Below are 19,241 nucleotides of genomic sequence, written 5' to 3'. Positions count from 1 at the left end.
ACTGCTATCATTAGAAGTGTTTAAGCATTCTGAATATTTTTATGTCCTAATTGTGCAACTGCTAGAAGAGGCAGACTACTGTAACCATACACCAACATGGCAGCCTTAATACCAAAACCCTGCATAATTCCATAATCACCCCGCCATGTGGCATCCTAGACGTTCCAACAATAAACACTCATGACTACGGTTATAAGGGTGCCTACCCACAGCTGCCTCCCCAATGGTCACTTCTATTTTATCTTTGACTGCTTTCCAGGTAGAAAACCACACATCAGCATGTTGATCAAATTGGTATTAAGGCCAAAATCTAATATCTGCTAGCATCTACTGCTGAGAGTGCTATTTAAGTACAGAACGGATGCTCCATTTGCTTGTCAGCTGCACTGTCAAGAGTTTGCTATTTTATAAAGGGTTTCAAGCAGCACTGAATATGAAAACAATAATATGAAACTAAATTCCATATTCCTCTTCCTCCTCCCCCACTGCCCAACAATGAGTTGTTTGCTCAGCAGTTGCCCTTATTAGCAAATGCCCAGAGTGAAAGGTAGAGCATCCAGCTTGCTTACCAGGTACAGGCAGCTGTATTATCCATGCAATTAAAGCAAAGTTGACAGGATACCATCCACTTCTGATACTGTCTCATACTTGGGAAAAATATTCCCTGTAGTAAAGTGCTAGTCACAGTTTAAAAAAAAGACAAAAATAAAAAAATATCATACAATCCACTTCTGGCACTACACACTAAAAGGTACTGGGACCAGGAAAATTAGCTGTCCTCACTCTAAATAGTTCAACTGGAAATAACTTCTCTGTGGTTTCTAATTTGGAAACAACTACTTTGGTTCATAACTGATGGGGGGGGAGGATTTTTTTTTTTTTTTTTTTTACTGCAGGCCTGGTGATGTTCATTAACATCGCCCCCACTAAAACTGCAGCCCAAGACTATCGTTTAACTTGTAAATTACTTTTGAAAGCCAAGTCGTGTCACTAAGCTTCCTTTTCACACTTCAAATGTTTTATTTCTTCTACAGTAAGACACTGGAAATCAAGACTGAGCGAGATCTCTAGCAGAAGGAGCTCACTGGATCATACATTCACAGGAAGTAAGAAAGCCCCAAAGGCAAACAATTCTCTTTTCATTCGTTCGTTCAGTTCTCGTGTGGTTTCAACTCAAACTATCCCAACTCAATTATATCTGCTTCCCACCCTGCGTGTAATTTCCACTTTCAAAACAGACTTGATCAGAGTCATACATAAGGAAAGAAGAAAGCATTTTGTTCAGTGCAGGTCAGAAGTGAAACCATGGCATATTTTGAGTTTGCACATGCAAAATCATGTTATTTTTTAGGCTTACATCTAGTTCTTTAGGGTGTTTGCTACTGTGGACTTGAACGATCATTTCAGTTAGAGCTTTCCTACACAGATATTCATCCTGTACCATCCAAGGTGATTCTGCGAGCACACAGAACCTGAACATGGCAATCCAGGTTCAAATACTATTTCTGCCAATACTGATGCACTGTGAGACCTTTGACAAGTCCCTAAAGCCAGGATTCAAATCATGTCAGTGTGCACCTAAACTTCAGCATTGCTCCACCTAGCTTTTTGGATTTCCATCCTAGGACAGGTGTTAAGAAGTGACTTTATCAGACATATTGAGTCTCTATATAATGCATGGAGGAACTCTAAAGATCCCCATGAATGATTCAGGTGTCTGTATCTAGATTCACCATTTGGAGGATAGAAATGGGGAGTGGCAGATGTCCCCAAAGCAGAATTTAGAAATGCCTGATTAAACAGGAAATAAAAAAAAAAAGAAGTGTGAAGAAATTGCTGCCTTTCAAGCTACTTGTTACACATCCCCATTCCCAACATTCACTTCTGAAAAGTGAACATCACTACTTGAAATCACCTACTGTCCATGGCCAGGACCTAGTAGTTAGAGCTTTCACCTGTGATGCAAGAAGCTAGGTTCTGGGACCCTTCACTTGAAGGAATGGACTCCAGAGAAAGTTAACCTGACAGCCTGCTCATTAGGGCAATGTGATGGTACTCTCCATCCCCCTGCTCAGGCTCAGCACTGGGCAAGACCATGGGGTACGATTCATGGGACAGAAGATCAAGCAGAAGGGAGCATAGCCCTGTACCCTAGTAATTGCAACACCCCACTAGGAAGGAAAAGTTTGTGTTCTCTGACATTCAGGCTATTATACTGACATGTGAAATAACTGAGGCTGGGAAAAAAAAAAAAAGGAGACCCTTCTATGGTAGTAATTCTAGTGTGCAGGCATGTGTACATCCACGCACACAGGAGAGGGGAAATTTAGGTTCCAGTCCCTGCTGTCAGGGTTATTTCTGTTTAAGCTATGCCTGTCTAATGTAAAATAGGTAAAACAGCACTAGGAAGCTGGGACCTCCTGACCATCTTCCATAGCTTTCAAGCTGAATTCAGATCTCTCAGTGGGCGTTAGTCATGGTTTCCGTTTATGGACAGCCCTGGAGAGGTCCCAGATGTTCAGCAGTGCGTAGGCTTCCAACAAATAGTTTTCATCGAAGAAATCTGGGCAGCAGTGAGGCATGTTCAGAGGCTGCTCCAAGTCAGTTTTGCACATGCACCTGAGCCTGAGGAGGGGTGCCAAATCCAAAATGGGCTGTAGACCGACTACAGCATACTAGTGACTCGAGGATGCTGGTGTCTGGGAAATTTGAAAATTCCTTAGAGGCTAGCATCAGATTCCCACTCAAGTCCTGCCTGTGCACCCAGGCAATTTCAGTTCAACCTTAACATCTTCAGGTCTCTATTTTTCCACAGGTGGAATACCTGGTCTCCTTTACAGGAGTGTCACAAGGACAAATCAAGGTCATTTGCAACACACCCCTGTTGGTAAATACGTTTAAAAAAGAAAAAAAAAAAAAAAGTATCTTTGGATGAAAGACATAGAAGAGATGCAACTCATTTTCTTCTATTATTAGCTTAAGCTTTACATGGTTTAGTTCAATTCAGTTTGGTTTTAACTTATAAAACAGCTTTTCAAAGCAACTGCTGTTTGCAACAGCTGCACAATGTACTTCTTCCAGGACAGTACAAGGTTTAATCTTCATCTACCCTTAAAGGTTCCTTGTTCTTTAAAATGAGATGATTGCCTTGTACTTTTATGACGCATACTCCCTCACATCCTAATTCTGCACAGACTCTAGGCATATTATATTGGGGGACTAAGTCCTACACACACACACACAGTCATATTTTGCGTTGGCAGGGTGTTGCTCAACAAAACAAAGTTTTGCTTATATTACTTTTCATTACCCATTTAACTTACGCATCCAGAGGAACATCCTTATTTTCCATCTTTTACAAGGCAGGTGCATCACTTCAGCTGCTCTTACTCAACCCCTCCCAGGAATAGACAGAGAACTGAGTAAAACCAGGGTCTCTGTTCTACAAGCAAACAAGAAAACTGCTATGGAGAACAGTCCATGTCATAGATTCATAGATGTTAGGGTCGGAAGGGACCTCAATAGATCATCAAGTCCGACCCCCTGCATAAGCAGGAAAGAGTGCTGGGTCTAGATGACCCCAGCTAGATACTCGTCTAACCTCCTCTTGAAGACCCCCAGGGTAGGGGAGAGCACCACCTCCCTTGGGAGCCCGTTCCAGACCTTGGCCACTCGAACTGTGAAGAAGTTCTTCCTAATGTCCAATCTAAATCTGCTCTCTGCTAGCTTGTGGCCATTGTTTCTTGTAACCCCCGGGGGCGCCTTGGTGAATAAATCCTCACCAACTCCCTTCTGTGCCCCCGTGATGAACTTATAGGCAGCCACAAGGTCGCCTCTCAACCTTCTCTTGCGGAGGCTGAAAAGGTCCAGTTTCTCTAGTCTCTCCTTGTAGGGCTTGGTCTGCAGGCCCTTGACCATATGAGTTGCCCTTCTCTGGACCCTCTCCAGGTTATCCGCATCCTTCTTGAAGTGTGGCGCCCAGAATTGCACGCAGTACTCCAACTGCGGTCTGACCAGCGCCCGATAGAGGGGAAGTATCACCTCCCTGGACCTATTCGTCATGCATCTGCTGATGCACAATAAAGTGCCATTGGCTTTCCTGATGGCTTCGTCACACTGCCGGCTCATGTTCATCTTGGAGTCCACTAGGACTCCAAGATCCCTTTCCACTTCTGTGCCACCCAGCACGTCATTCCCTAGGCTGTAGGTGTGCTGGACATTTTTCCTCCCTAGGTGCAGCACTTTGCATTTCTCCTTGTTGAACTGCATCCTGTTGTTTTCTGCCCACTTGTCTAACCTGTCCAGGTCTGCCTGCAGCTGTTCCCTACCCTCTGGCGTGTCCACTTCTCCCCATAGCTTTGTCTCATCTGCAAACTTGGACAGAGTACATTTCACTCCCTCGTCCAAGTCACTGATGAAGGCATTAAAGAGTATTGGTCCAAGGACCGAACCCTGCGGGACCCCACTGCCCACACCCTTCCAGGTCGAAGCCGACCCATCCACCACGACTCTCTGGATGCGTCCCTCTAGCCAATTCGCCACCCACCGGACTGTGTAGTCATCCACGTCACAGCCTCTTAACTTGTTCACCAGTATGGGGTGGGATACTGTACCGAAGGCCTTCCTGAAGTCTAAGTATACGACATCCACCCCTCCTCCTGTGTCCAGGCGTTTCGTAACCTGGTCATAAAAAGAAACTAGATTGGTCAGGCACGATCTACCTGCTATGAACCCGTGCTGGTTTCCCCTCAGCATAATTTGTCCTGCTGGGCTCTCTCAAATGTGAGCCTTGATAATTTTTTCAAAGACTTTGCTAAGGATGGAGGTGAGACTGACTGGCCTATAGTTGCCCGGGTCCTCCTTCCTCCTCTTTTTGAAAATGGGGACCACACTGGCCCTTTTCCAGTCCTCCGGGACTTGGCCCGTGCGCCACAAGCGTTCAAATATTCCCGCCAGTGGCTCTGCAATGATGTCGGCCAGTGCCTTCAGCACCCTCGGATGGAGCCCATCCGGGCCTGCCGACTTAAAGGCATCCAGTTCTTCCAAGTGACTCTGCACCACCTCAGGATCTACGTATGGAAGTCTGGCGCCTTGCTGCTGCCTCTCTACAACCCCAGTGAGTCACTCCATCACATCTAGCATTTCAAGTGACTGTCACTTAATGGTGTTTAATTTTGCATTACATTAAGCATAACAAGTGATAAAAAGCATTAAAAAGAAATCTTGTGTCTTTACTAGCAAACAGCAATTTATGATTTGGTTTAATTAGGAATATCGCCTTGGGAGTAGCTCATTCATTTGAACAGCAGGGAACTATTAATACCCAGTAGCACTGTCTTTACATTTTCCTGTATTAAAAAAAAAGTGCCATATTCAGCATCTGACCTGAAGGTTCTGGACATGGTTTAATGAAAGACTAGAAATATAATCTATTTAATTTTTACCTGCTGAAGCAAGGATTCTTCATTTTAATCCAAATACTGATGTTAAAAAAAAAAGAACCAAGCACATTTTCTTATGGTATCATCTATATTCTGAAACAGCATAGCTTTGGTTAGGAATAGGTGTTACATTTGTCCCTGGACAAGTTGTACCTGTATTTATCCAGGAACCAAAATATCCTGGGATTGGCATGTATATACCACCCTTCAAATCAGTGTTTAGCGAGTGGCTGACAGCAGTGCTGCTTTTCTGCCACTGATTCAATCCCAGAATAACTGTACAGATGTATTTTATTTTGAGATGTCCCAGAATACTGTTAACACCTCTTATCCCATCAACTTTTTTAGGATTTATCCTGAGACAATATGCATGGATGTCTGGACAATTGGACCGTGTCCCAGAATGATATGGTTTATCCCAGGACAAAAACAATGTCTACTTAGCAAACAGGGCCAAGAACTGCAGCTCAGGAGACCCGAGTTATATTATCAGCTCTACCACTGGCCTGATGGGTTGGCTATGTCACTTATTTCTCAACTTTCCCTTACATAAAAAGGGTGATAATGAGACTGACCTTTTATAAAGCACTGTGGGATCTACGACTAGGAGAGTTGGAATGAGTCAGCAGAGATGTATTTTGCACAGCAGGCATTTCAGTTTGATCTATGAGTGGCTATAATTTATACACCTTAATTTAGAAAATCATGACCATTAAAAAATGCCTGCTCTAATAAATGATGCACCAAACTTCCAAAAGGTCCACACGTGCATCTAAAACAAGAAAGGTAAGTCAGGGATGGATGCCATAGTGGTAGAATCATGTGCCTACCAAACATTATTTACCAGGTACAAAGTGCTATCAGTACACAGGTCATTAAAGCCAATATTTAAAATAAAGAATGAAAAAGCCCTGGCACAAGGCCAATGCAATTAAAGGTGAAAAAAAACAACTATCTAGGGTGGGGAAGGAAACGGGAATGTAAGACGCACTTAAAAGACCCTGAAAAATCATGATGCATGTACTACTGCATGCTGTAATCTTTTTAATATAAAGCAATCTGTATCGGAAATAGAAGTAGGGCTGGGTGCACGTAGTGAAGAGTTCAGTGGGCTAAGAATGGGACAGATTTGGAGAACAACGAGGTTCTAATCACACACAGGATGACAGAGTTCATTGTAAAATGAACTCCCCCAAAACTTTATGGACATCAAGTTAAGTTGGGCATTTTTCAGGAAAACTAACTCTGCCCTATGCAACAGCCAATGGGAACAGCTTAGATGCTGTAGTGCCAGAAAGACATGAAAACTTTTCATAACGTAACATTGTGTATACTGTGCTGCATTAGACTTGAACAACGATATTTCTTTACACAAGCTATCAAAGCCTTGACTGTGTCAACTGAAGCAGCGCTGCAAGGCACAGGAATTGGTTGGAAAAGGGTTGGCATGATCTTAGAGATGACAAGAGCTGCAAACCAACTTCAAAGAGCTGAGCACTACGGCACATCAATAACTGTCTCTAGCAATTAACAAAGAGTATAGGAAAGCAACACCTCTGAAGGACTCTTCTGGGCAAGAGTGATGGGGAGGTGTCGTTCAGTAAATATGGGGCAGGCCTAGAGCTGGAATATAGGAACTACTGCCATCTGACCTGTTCGCTGTACCCGACCAAAATCTCGGTTTTGCCATAGCAGTGTCGGCACTGACCTGCAGTACTCATCTGCTCCTTAACATCTCTAAGGATGGAGAGCACTAGTGTGCATTTCATAGGCATGATGGGGTATGGCTCAAAGTTACATGAGCAGGTTGGCTCTCCTGGTTTCCAGGAGCGAGAGTAATCAACTTGCACTCGGGAAGGGCACAAGGCACCACTGAGCAATTTAACTTGACATTAAATGAATGTGAGGGAGAATTAAAATCTCCTGGTTTTTTTATACCATGTACCACAGCCCAGCTCTCCCCTTCCCCTACTCTCTGGGTCCTCAGCAATGACTGCATAACCGTACACAGGGGACATGTGAATTACTGTTGCCAGTACTTCATTTCACCTCTGCCTGTCCCTGCTCAGGCTACCTCCCCACTGCGAGCCAGGAGGTGGAATAAAGTCCACACAGCTTGAGGTCCTGGGGAGGATACAGGAACAGTGGCAGGTACGAGCAGGGTCATTTTTTAAGTGAAGGCCAGACGCAATATGGGCACACCTGGCAGCCTCTGCCTCACTTCTGGAACTGATATGCAAGGAGGGGAGGTGGTGGGCAGGGCTTCTTTTCTTCAGCTGAGCACTGAGCTCTCCGTCATCCTGGTGTAGACATACCCTTGTCCCTGCTGCACAGGCAGGAGTGGCAAAATACAGCCCAGCCCACAGTGGGTCCCGTCGCAGGGACATGTGAGGAGCCGATCATAGCTTTGCCCTGGGCCCATAGCTTTGTCCAGTGTCCCCAGCAGTGGGTGTGACATGGATGAGCCTAGGGCCAGATAGGATTAATTCCCTTCCCCTCGCCAGGTCAGCACTCCACCCCTACTGAGCTGTGTCACCACATCCAGCTCCCCACCCCGCAACAGCTCACCAAAACTCCTTAAGTGGCCCTCCAGCCCAAATAATAGCCCCATCTTAAGGTATCTGCTGCACATGGACTGCAGCTCTCACTGACATTCCCAAGTCAGCTTACGACAACTACTGTAGGAGCTGGCAGCACAGCTCAGAACAGGATGCAGAGCACAGGTTCAGAGGGACTGGTGCTACCAGACTGCAGTACTCAAGCAAGCTCATTGAAGCCACCTTTGCCACAGCTCATGCAGTAATTCATCTAATGCACTCACTGCAGCTTAGACAGCACACTAACTAGAGCTACCACCAGTCCAGCCTGGAAAACAGAAAATTAGGGTTGGAAGGGACCTCAGGAGGTCATCTAGTCCACACTCAAAGCAGGACTATCCCCATCTATCTCACCCCAGCCAAGGCTTTGTCAAGCCGGCTCTTAACCTCCAAGGATGGAAATTGCACCACCTCTCTGGGTAACCTGTTCCAGTGTTTTACTACCCTCCTCATGAGAAAGCTTTTCTTAATATCCAATCTAAACTTCCTCTGCTGCAACCAAAGTTATTGCTCCTTGTTCTGTCATCTGCCACCACTGAGAAAAATCTAGCTCCACCACTTTGTTACCACCCTTCGGGTAGCTGAAGGCTGCTATTACATCCCCCCTGCCTCAGTCTCCTCTTCTGCAGACTGAATAAACCCAGTTCCCTCAGCCTCTCACCAGAAGTTGTCCCCCAGCCCCCAAACCACTTTCACTGACCTCTGCTGGACTCTCTCTACTTTGTCCGTACCCTTTTTGTAGTGCGGGGCCCAAAGCTGGACACAGTACTCCAGATGGGGCCTCAGTGCCAAACAGAGGGGAATAATCACTGCTCTGTCTGCTGGCAACACTCCTACTAATGTAGGCCACTATGCAGTTAGCCTTCTTTATTGACACTTAAGCAAATGTAATACAATCTCACCTAAAGGGAGCAACAGGCATTGGCCATGAGACCAATTGAGAGTGGATCTGAATCGTAAGTTGAGTGCTAGGTGTGTGCTAAGAGCCACCAGGAGGTTTTCAGTTCAGCCTGGGAACTGCTTGCTCAAATAACCCTAAATTTGGACCTACAGCTCTGCCCCCCGCCCACCCCCGGGTATCCCCATGAGACAGCAAGTTTCAAGGCAATCCCAGCAAAACCAATGGATCACAGAGCGCTTTGGACAGGAGACCTTTCAACAGGAAGCTATCGTCAGCCTTAACAGCCACTCTCTCCTTGGTCATACGTGATAGCAACGTCACATTAGTGTGAGAGTATGAGAGGAAAAAACACAATCAATGGTGGGAAGAAGCCAATGACAGAAGCAGCAGCCAGCAGGGAGGAGAAAAGCATCACAGGATAAAGAGATTTTTTGCTAAAAGTCTTAGGCCTGCTGAAGTTAACAGAAATTTTGCCAGCAACTTCCTTATGAGCACGACTCCCCATGAGCTGAACATTACGCTGAAGGAAAAATCAGGAGGAATACAAGACCTCTGGGACTTGGGGGAGGAACAACAGCTGACACTGCTGTGACCATCTGTGGGTGGTCACTGTGCCCGCTCAACCTCTGGGGGCACGCATGGTTCATGATTTAGCAAGTTCCAGCCTGTTTCACATTTTCTAGAGCAGACAGGTAACACCAAGCTCTGCCCCTGACCCCCAGCCCCCCAGCCCTCCCCTCCCCAGGCAAACAAGCTGGAGCCCTGGGATTTTCCATATTCATTTTTCAAAGAAAGAAAGAAAAAAAAAAATGCATCAGTCAGACAAAGTCCATATGCATGTGCTGCCTCTGTACAGTCATTTTGGATTTCCAGTGACAGACACATGGGGTACAAAGGAGGTGTCAAACTGTATTAGAGTGCTGATCCATCTAATCATGTATCCTGATTTCATCAGGGACAACGTTTCTGATGCCTTCAACAAAAAGGAGGGGGAAAAAAAGAAAGCTTTTTTCTTGTAGTCAAGTTTGCAGTGCTGAATACAAAGAAGTGACCTAAGAGGATGAGAGGAGGCAATCATCTTGACCTGGAGACAATTAACTTGTGCCCTGAAGCATGAATTGATTACTGACAGTGGCTTAGGGCAGTACAGTTACAGTTATTAGTAGCGATCATAAAAATCATCCAACCCTTTTATAATTCAGCCATGGCACTTGACTCCGTGACCTCCAACATAAACACACTCTACAAGTTAATTAAGTGCCATGTATTTATTTGTCCTAAAATAGTGCCCTTAAGTTAATGGAGTATTTATTCTCTTATTCTCAGACTGCATCTGCAAGTATTGTCAAGGAACCTTTCACCATTGTACTGAGGGACCATTACATTTCTGAGATTCCATCATGGGGGGAGGACTCAAATCTGCTGACCTTCTCCATTAATTTGTTTTGCACATGAACTTTGCTGTGCTTTCCTACGCAACCATTTGGGGTGGCATTCCCACAGAGATGAGTGACAGAAGATGCCCCAAACATACTAGCACTTTGGGACTCTTGAGTAACCTGGACTCAGGACAAAATGTATAAGGCAGCACCTTTCTCTTTTTATGCATCTGCCTCTTAACAGCCCGCTGTATGTAGACAGCACCTAGCACTGAATTCCAAATTCATCAAGGAAGTGTGCTCTCAAAACGAAGGCCCTCAGCTTCACAGTTCCTTTTAATTAAAGCAAACAGCTCACCAAGACACCTTCCAGGGAACAGAGGAAGGCCACCCTGCTCATTCAAGAACATGCTAGATGGTAAGCAAGATGCAAATGGAGCTTTTCCCCTTAACTGTGGATGGCACCTCCAGGTGCTGGTGTCCATTGCCAGTATTACATCTAGTTGTACAAGAGGCTATGCAGAAGGTAGGACAATATTTCTTATACTTATACATCCATTAATTCTGCTAAGATGCAGAAACTTTACCAGTGCCAGTATATGATAAATTACTACCAAAAGGTAACATCTGATTACTTCTTTTATAAGATATACCATCTCAGCTTTTGCAATAAACCCTTCCATTCATTGCCCTACTTTAAAGTAGCTTTCACAGAAACGTCCCCATCTCAACTAGAACCTTTAGAAAAGGTGAGGTAGCCAAAGGACAATATTGGACCCTGTTCTCCTTGCCCATTTCATACAGGTATTTGATACGCCAGCACATTTTCTGTATTATATTCTCCCCTAAATATTCACACATCTATTTGCCCCATAAAACTGCTGTAGACCCAGAAAGCTTCTCTCTCAAGACTATCCACAAAGAACATGCTCAAGTTCTAGAGTCCAAGGGCAAATACTGAAGGGTCCATGAGCAGAAGAGAAAGCACGTGGGCAAAAGCACTGCCAGCTGGTGTTCTGGGTTGAATTTCATCTTCTGCCATCCTGCTAGAAAGTCATTTGATTGCATTTAAATCCATCCACAATTCCACACAGCTGATGGTGGGCTTTACTAAACAAAAGCATCTTGGCGTCAACCAGCAAGCTTCTCCAGATCACTTGCCACTTCTCAAAATGGATGGCTTACATCAAGTCAACTTGACTGAAACAGCAGCTGTCAGAAGGTTGCAGAAGCAAATCAATGGCACCAGTTGTATTTATAAATCTGTTCGGTTTAGACACGGACACTAAAGGGCTGCAAGTGGCACTTAATCTTAGTGCAAAACCAATGCCTGTTTCCCAGTAAGCGCTCTCATCAAAAGAAAAAAAAGTCATATTAGAGAAATTAAGGGTAAACTCCCTTAACTACTTGCCACGGTCTCCCTGAAAAACCAGAAATCGGAAAACAGCACATTTCTATTTCTCCCAAGATGAAAAATGCACCCCAATTAAGTTGTAAGATTACATTTTAAAAAAATTGCAGCATAAGACAAAACCTGCAAGAGTACTGTTTCATACCATTGACCCCAACTACTAACACCTTTGCCCTCAAAAGGGACACGTACCTGGTTACAACTTAGTCTCTCTCACCCATTATTGTTTCTTTTATTCTCCAATGAGAAAGCCAGAAATAAGATTTTTAACATTCAAGTGAAGGCAAAATGGCTAGCATTCACCTGTTAGTTTATTAAACTAAACTACAGATGATCAGGAAAAGATGAGCATTTCTTTCGCTTTAAAAAAAAGTTCCTATAGAAACTGATTTTTTGCATACATCCAGGGAACACTTTCAGGTGTGGGCAAGGAAGATTTTATCAGATGTTGTGCAGGTTTGGTCATTTCACGCTGGATAGTGTTCTAGGTGTAATTCCTACTTCCTGGATATTAAATACTTAATTGGTCAAATATATCCATGCTGCTTAACCAGCAGTTTATTTTAAATATACATTAAGGACCAAATCCTAGAATCTCTTCTGCCAGCAGGGACCCCTACGGCTCAAGTCCCAGTGGACTTCAATAGGGTTTTTCTATAGGCACAGGCTGTCTGCATGAGCAGTTCAGCTTGGCCACCAGGCCCCAACAGATCAGAGTCAACTTCCTGCAAACTTGCAGTTAAATCACAGGAATCTTTTAACTCTGACCTCCTCGTGTGTTGCTACAGAAGAGAAAGAAATAAAAGCTTCACAAAATCAAAGTTTGAGACAGCCAATTTCACCCCAAAATTCTCAGATTAAAATGCAATTTGTTACATTTTAAAGACAGACAATGCAGTTAATTGCAGGGCATGCTTCAATCAAACAGTGAGTCAGATTCCTATAATCAACCTTAAAATGATAGGATAGCATCATTTTAAGTTCTTTGCTTTTATTTCCAAGTCTGCAATTACTGTAATATCAGGCTAGGTAAAGAATGCAAAGGCACTTCCAAATAGAGGGTACATTTTTAATATTTTGGGTTTCTTGGGGGGGGGGACGGGACAGTGCGGGGGGGTTTATAAGGGTTATTTTGATGCCCCTTTTGCAAAGAAAAAATACCATACATTACAGATGACAATTATAGGGACACAACTGGAGGGACAGATAATATATCTATCTACCATGTGTAAAGGGGGAAGACTGTCTAGTAGTTACAGTCAGATCTCTTGGCTTCTTGCTACCTATCAAACCTGGCACACACAGTTAACCACTGGTTGGCACTGGAGGCCAGTATTCAGACTTAAGCTCTTGAAATTTTAATTTCCACTGACACAAACACCATAAAGACCAGATTTTCAGGAAGGACTGGCCTCAGCTGCCACTTGCCCACCTGATATAATAAGAGCCTGATTTTTCCAAGGTGCTAGGCATCCCCTCTGTGCACCACTAGATTCAGTAGTTTTTGCACTCCATTTTTCCCTGCAGAACCAATGCAGCTAGGGGGAGGCTGAGCTGAATTCAAGTCTTGCTGAAGCACAGGCATTGTTAACCAAATTCTGACTGGAAAACCTTTATTGTAGGTAGGAACTAGATAAAAAAAAAAAAGAACAAAAGACTCTACATTGTATTGGCAGACTTCTAGTTATTCCAACTCCTGTGTTTTCTTTTTCCAGGGCAGATTTATTTTGAAGCCATCAAAACACAAACACGCAAAAACCCACAGGACCAAGTAGCTTTTGCTGTGCAGAATCTCTCCTTTAAGAAAAATGGGAATCCAAACAAAACCAAGCCTCCAAACTCAACACGCACAAAAAAAAAAAAAAAAAAAGTCTTAGCAGAGCAATGACATGCAGGCAACAGATCAAACAATAAAACAAGTCTGCTGGAGGCTAGATTACACACAGTGTGCACAAACTTCACACTTTAAATGCTCATTCAGGTAAACACACAGCTGCGGGGTGTGGACAAAAAAAATATGTTAATGTGCTTTCGGGGAGAATTATGTTTAAGCACAGGGCTCTAGAAAGATGCATCAGACTCAGCTTGCCACTGCAAGGGAATGCCTGTGCTGCAGGCAACGGTAGGATTTAGCTGGGATATGGTTGCCTGTGCTGGCAGCGCAATTGGGGTATCTTGCTACAGCTCCAAAGAGGCAAGTTGGAACCCTGTTCTGGACTTGTACGCTAGAAGTTTGCCCCCACTCGACACAGCTGTAAATAAACAGGAACTTGGGGATTCAGGCTGAGGGACCAAGATAGCAGCCAGACAGGTACTAGCTATATTGCTTCCCTGCACAACACTAGCTAGAGACGCTGGCCTGCCTTGACTACGCTAGCCTGAGGGTCAGGCAGACTGATCTTTGGGTCTGATGGCACAGCCATCCATGCTTTAAAAAGCCAGCAGGCACAGATAATAACTATAACACTGAAGATGCCAGGAACTGGGCTTCAAACCAGGCTGTTGTCAAGCTGTCTACACCATGGGTACATTCTCCAATTGTGACAAATTCTTGTCAACATTTCTTCACAGTTGTGACTACTCGTACTACAATTACACTTCTCCGTTGACTGCCATCTTGACAAGGTTGAGAGGCTTGCGTGTACCAATGACCCTCAGAGCAACACCATCAGGAATCTTGTACTTCTAGTAGGTCTCCCATGGTGGTAAGGTCAGTCTGGCATCTGGCCAGATGGCATACCAGCAGAGGTCTTCAACATTGGTGAGGAAACCATGACAACAAGCTCTACACACTGTTTCTTAAAATCTGGACCACTGAGAAAATTCCCACTGAACTAAGGAAAGCCAATATTATCTCCCTCTCTCAAAATGGTGACAAGTGTCTCTGTGGAAACTATCGAGGTATTGCCCCCCTCCTCTCCATCACTGGGAAGAATTCTGCTGAACCTACTGCTCCCTCTTGCCAAAGAAATCCTTCCCAAGTCTCAATGCAGCTTCAGACCACTGAGAGGCACCATGGACATAGATTTTTGCAGGCCAGCAGATCCAGGAACAATGCTGAGAACACCACCAGGCCTTCTATTGATTTGACCAAAGCCTCTGACTCTTTGCCAAGATATTTCATAGAGCCTCACAGTTAACTTTGGCTGCCCAGGGAAATTTATCACCATCCTAAGACTCCTTCATGATGACCAGATGACCATCTTCATCCTATGCAGTGGCTCCGCTACAAAGCCCTTTGCCATTAACGTTGGAAATGGCACTACCATTTTGAGTAGGGTGGTACCCTTAACAATGGAAAAACAAAGGTGCTTTATCAGCCTGCTCTGGCCAATCAACACCCCCCCACCCCCAGCAAAGATCCTCATTGATGGACAGGAACTGGAAAATGTTGAACACTTTGCATACCTAAGCAACCATCTCTCAAAGAAGGCCAACATCAAAGAGGTTATCCCGTATAGGATCCGATGCGCCAGCTCTGCCGCTGGAAGACAGTATCATGTGTTGAATGATCACGACATCGGGACCTGAACAAAGCTCCTACTATATAAGACTGTTAATCCCAATTTTTCTCTCTGGCTGTGAAGCCTGGGTGACCAACAGGGACCACCTGAAAAGCCTTAGCATAAAGTGGGAGGATCGTCACAAATGCCAGTCTCCTCACCAACACTGATGGTTAGGAAGTGGTATTTAGAGGTCTGCTTTTGGGAATTGGCTTGTAGGTAAAGTAGATATGCATTAGAACAATGGTTCAGGGCAATGGCAAGAGTTAATTGATTTCTAAAAGCCTGTTTCTGAAAGTCTCCTAAAGGTCCATCGTGTCTGTCAGGCAAGCAGCAAGCAGGCACACAGGCTTGGAAATTAAAAAAGACATGTACCACACTGTTCCGTAACATAAGATAAGGTGGCACCAGGTCGCTGTGCCTAGTTGCAGAGCCCTTGGGATTTCTGGTTTTGGGGAACAGACCAAATTAGGAGAAGACCAAGAAAGCTCAAACCAGGACGTATCCATGTGATAAGTTTGAGAAACAAAAGGAATATCATTGATGCCCAGAGATGATGTCATCACAGAAGGAAAAAGATAAAAATGGAGGGATTTCAGAGCAGCAACGTGTTGATGAGAGGGGAACCCACAGACACCACAGACAGAGGGCATACCACCAGCCCATCTCGCCTTCCTCACTGGGGCAGGGTGGGCCTCGGCTTCCAACCTCCAGCCTGCTGTCATCTGACATTCAAGAGAACAGAGTGAAGCTCCCATACTGGCCAGATGTACCTTGGCTTTGTGCAGCTCTAGGACTTGTAGATATAGAATTGTTTGTATTATCCTCATCTGCCATCACGGTGTATCAATAAAATTCACCTATTATTGAATGGAGAGGTCGTGGCTGGTCTGAAAGTTTGAGTCTGCCCAGAACAAGGTAATTGGGTCAAATCTAGTGCCAAGAGCTAACACCACCAGTATGGAAGCATTGATTATTCATCAGTTACAGTGGCCAGGGCATTGCATGCACACATCTGATGTTCATATACCAAAGCAACTGCTATACTCCCAACTCAGCCAATGACAGAGGACACATGAAGTGTTTCCTCTGGCCTCCAAGAACACCCTCAAGACAAACCACAACCTGTGACATTTGCCAGAGTCAGTGGCTCTAGGATAGGCCTTCTTAGCCAATGGACTCATTTACAACCCTTTATTTAACCCATGGGAGTGATCATCCTCAACTGTGCGGCATCGCTGATAATGATGACTACAATCACATCTTCATTGTACTGGATAGATCTACCCTAGAGGGCCACATTTGCCAGTACTCCGTGTATAAAAGCAAGGGCCTGTCTTCATTTATATAGATACATGGAGGCTTAATAGCTGTATAATTATGTGTTCATCATGTTGGCAGGACCTTCACTGAAGCTGTCACTAGTCTATTGTTACACCTGGCTCGGTATGTGGCTCAGCCTCAATTTGTTCTATGAATGGAAACACAGACTCTTAAAAATTAGTTTGCTTTAACTTAGGAAGCAATCTCATAATGCCAAAACACTTTTCAGAGCATTAAGAACTATTATGGCAAATCGGGAAGATCTGAAAATCAGCACTGTCACTATTAAGAGTTCCTTTTAGCTTGTCAAAACATTCCTTGATCACAGAATCATAAAGAAGTAGAGCTGGAAGGAATCCAGAGGTCACCTAGTCCAACCCCTGTCTGAAGCAGGATAATTCAAACCATCCTATGCAAATCCATAATCTAACCTCTTAGTAAAACGACTGTCAACCCTGACAGTCACAGGACATAATACCCTGTCACAGATCAAGCAGAAGGACCATGGCAGCCAATGTCCTGCTTAACAACAATTAAAAGGTTGTTAATATCCAAACTGCTGGCTTTATAGGTTACCATATTTTCTAGCATACAATATAACCCAGGATATAATAAGCACCTTGTTTTTGAAAAGTAAAATATAAATTTATAAGATCTTTCCTTGTAGCGAGCGAGTCACAGCATTTATAGACAGAGCATGCTCATTGTTGTGCCCCCTGCACACAATAAGTCTGCAACGTTACACACACACACACACACACACACACACACACGGCTTACGCTCTTGCTGAGCAAATATTCATCTGAACAGGAAGCATATGGAAGTGTTTGCTTTCAGTTGACCAGGACTAAGTGCTTTGCTAAATTAAGACTCTCAGAGCTGCAAGGAGAGGCCGCTCTTTCTACAGGCTGAAAGAACATACCAAGGGGATCACCATCTCCAAGGAGGTACTCCACTTCATTCCCTCTAGAAACCATCCCATTTGTTGCATTCCCAAAGTTTATAAACCCTATGACAGGGGTGGGCAATTATTATTTCAGGAGGAGGGCCGCTTACTGAGTTTTGGCAAACCATTGAGGGCTGCATGACAGGCAGCCCAGGGCAGATTAATATTAATTTTCTAAATTTTTTTTATGGACCCTGCAGAATGGATAGAATGGCCTGGCAGGCCGCATCTGGGCAGCGGGCTGCTTTTTGCCCACCCCTGCCCTACGAGCTTCCAAGATTATCTCCTCACCCCCCCAGTGTCCAGGGACTCAAAGAATAGTAGAAAAAAAAAATCCCTAAAATTAAACTTAATTAGCAAGAACAAGCACAGAAGCTTAAATATGACAAAGGTAATTTCCCCACAGAAGAAAGGAGTCTCTCAGGTACCTTCAGGGATTTAACTCTTCCACTGCACTGAAGTGTTCAAGAGTCTAAGCCAGTGATTCTCAACCAGGGTGCCTCCTGTCCTACATCCTGTTCTGAAATGAACTCAAGCATCTTTGTGCAGCACTGCATGGTACCTTACAGATGATCTCAACACCTACCATCATGATCAAAGATGTTGAGGGGTGTCAGGCATTCATGTCAGGTTTTGACCACGGGTCAGTAAGTACAGGTCAAAACAATTCTACTGTAGAGAAAAACCTATTAGGATATTTTACAAATAATCCCTCTAAGAAGTGGTTTCCAAGAGACCATGCTTTTCTAAATCAGAGATACCAGAGGCGCTCAATAGAACTGTTATACATAGCAAGAACCTTATTTCAGTGTGTTTTCTCTATCTGAAGAAATAAAACTAATGGAAGTTTATGAAACCCAAGAACACCAACACAATGTTTTGAATCTACTAGGAACTGCCATGGGGAAAGCCATCTAAATATTACAGCAGTACCAGAGAACAAAGATCACTGGACCTGATCCTGCAGCATGCTGAGAACTACCCACTTCTTACAGCAGTCTCAACAGCACCCAAAGACATTAAGCGCCTAGCTATATTAGCCTGTCACTTTAAAATTCACTTTCCTTGGATTTAAGTCCGACTTTACCACAGTATTTTACTTTGATGCTCTACTAGGGGCCCAAGATAATGACACAAACTTGGATGTGTTCATTCCTCAGACAGAAATGGCATAGGTATGTAATCCCAAGGTATGTACCACTCAGTAAGTGCATCTACATGGGAATTAAAGGTATGCAATAAGCTCCAGAGCAGTCTGTACCAGAGTCAACTGCTCTCAGGCATCGTTTCTACATGCGTGCCTGGGCTGGCAGCAATACAAGCTGGGGTGGAGCAAGCCCCGGCTGGCCGTGCTGACCAGGCACTATTTACACCCCTGGTCGCCATCTACACACGTGTTTCATTTCAGTGCAGTGAAGTACTCTGCCGCAAGATGGTACCGTCCCAGATGCTACTAGCCTATGGTGGAGCTAATTAATTTATTGCATCCTCATGTGTAGACTAATTAGTCAACTCCACAGTAAAAGCACACATGTAGCTGCACCCAGTTTCTCAACTTCAGAGCTGGAGCAGGTAGATGAAGATCCATTTAAGTTACTGGACTTGCACCCACTCCCAGGATCTGAGGCTCACTGCTTTGTTGCAGTGATGCCAGAACTGTATTATAAGGAACAGGAAGTTTTCATAACTCTATGAAAAGTCCAACAAAACCTTTGCTTCTCAAGAAGGGCTAGGCAGTA

The 19,241-nt window shown here is 44.3% G+C and overlaps 1 protein-coding gene across 1 annotated transcript in view; it reads right to left on the bottom strand.

Annotated features, from left to right (window-relative positions):
• MYO5B (myosin VB) overlaps nt 1–19,241 on the bottom strand; it is a 404,810-nt gene that overhangs the window by 260,878 nt on the left and 124,691 nt on the right. The gene's annotated exons all lie outside the window — the stretch shown is intronic.

The sequence above is a fragment of the Alligator mississippiensis genome, chromosome 3, assembly GCF_030867095.1.
Source record: "Alligator mississippiensis isolate rAllMis1 chromosome 3, rAllMis1, whole genome shotgun sequence".
In the NCBI taxonomy this organism is placed as follows: domain Eukaryota; kingdom Metazoa; phylum Chordata; order Crocodylia; family Alligatoridae; genus Alligator; species Alligator mississippiensis.
The sequence above is the reverse complement of the archived record's forward strand: the minus strand, read 5'-3'. Positions and strand labels throughout refer to the sequence as shown.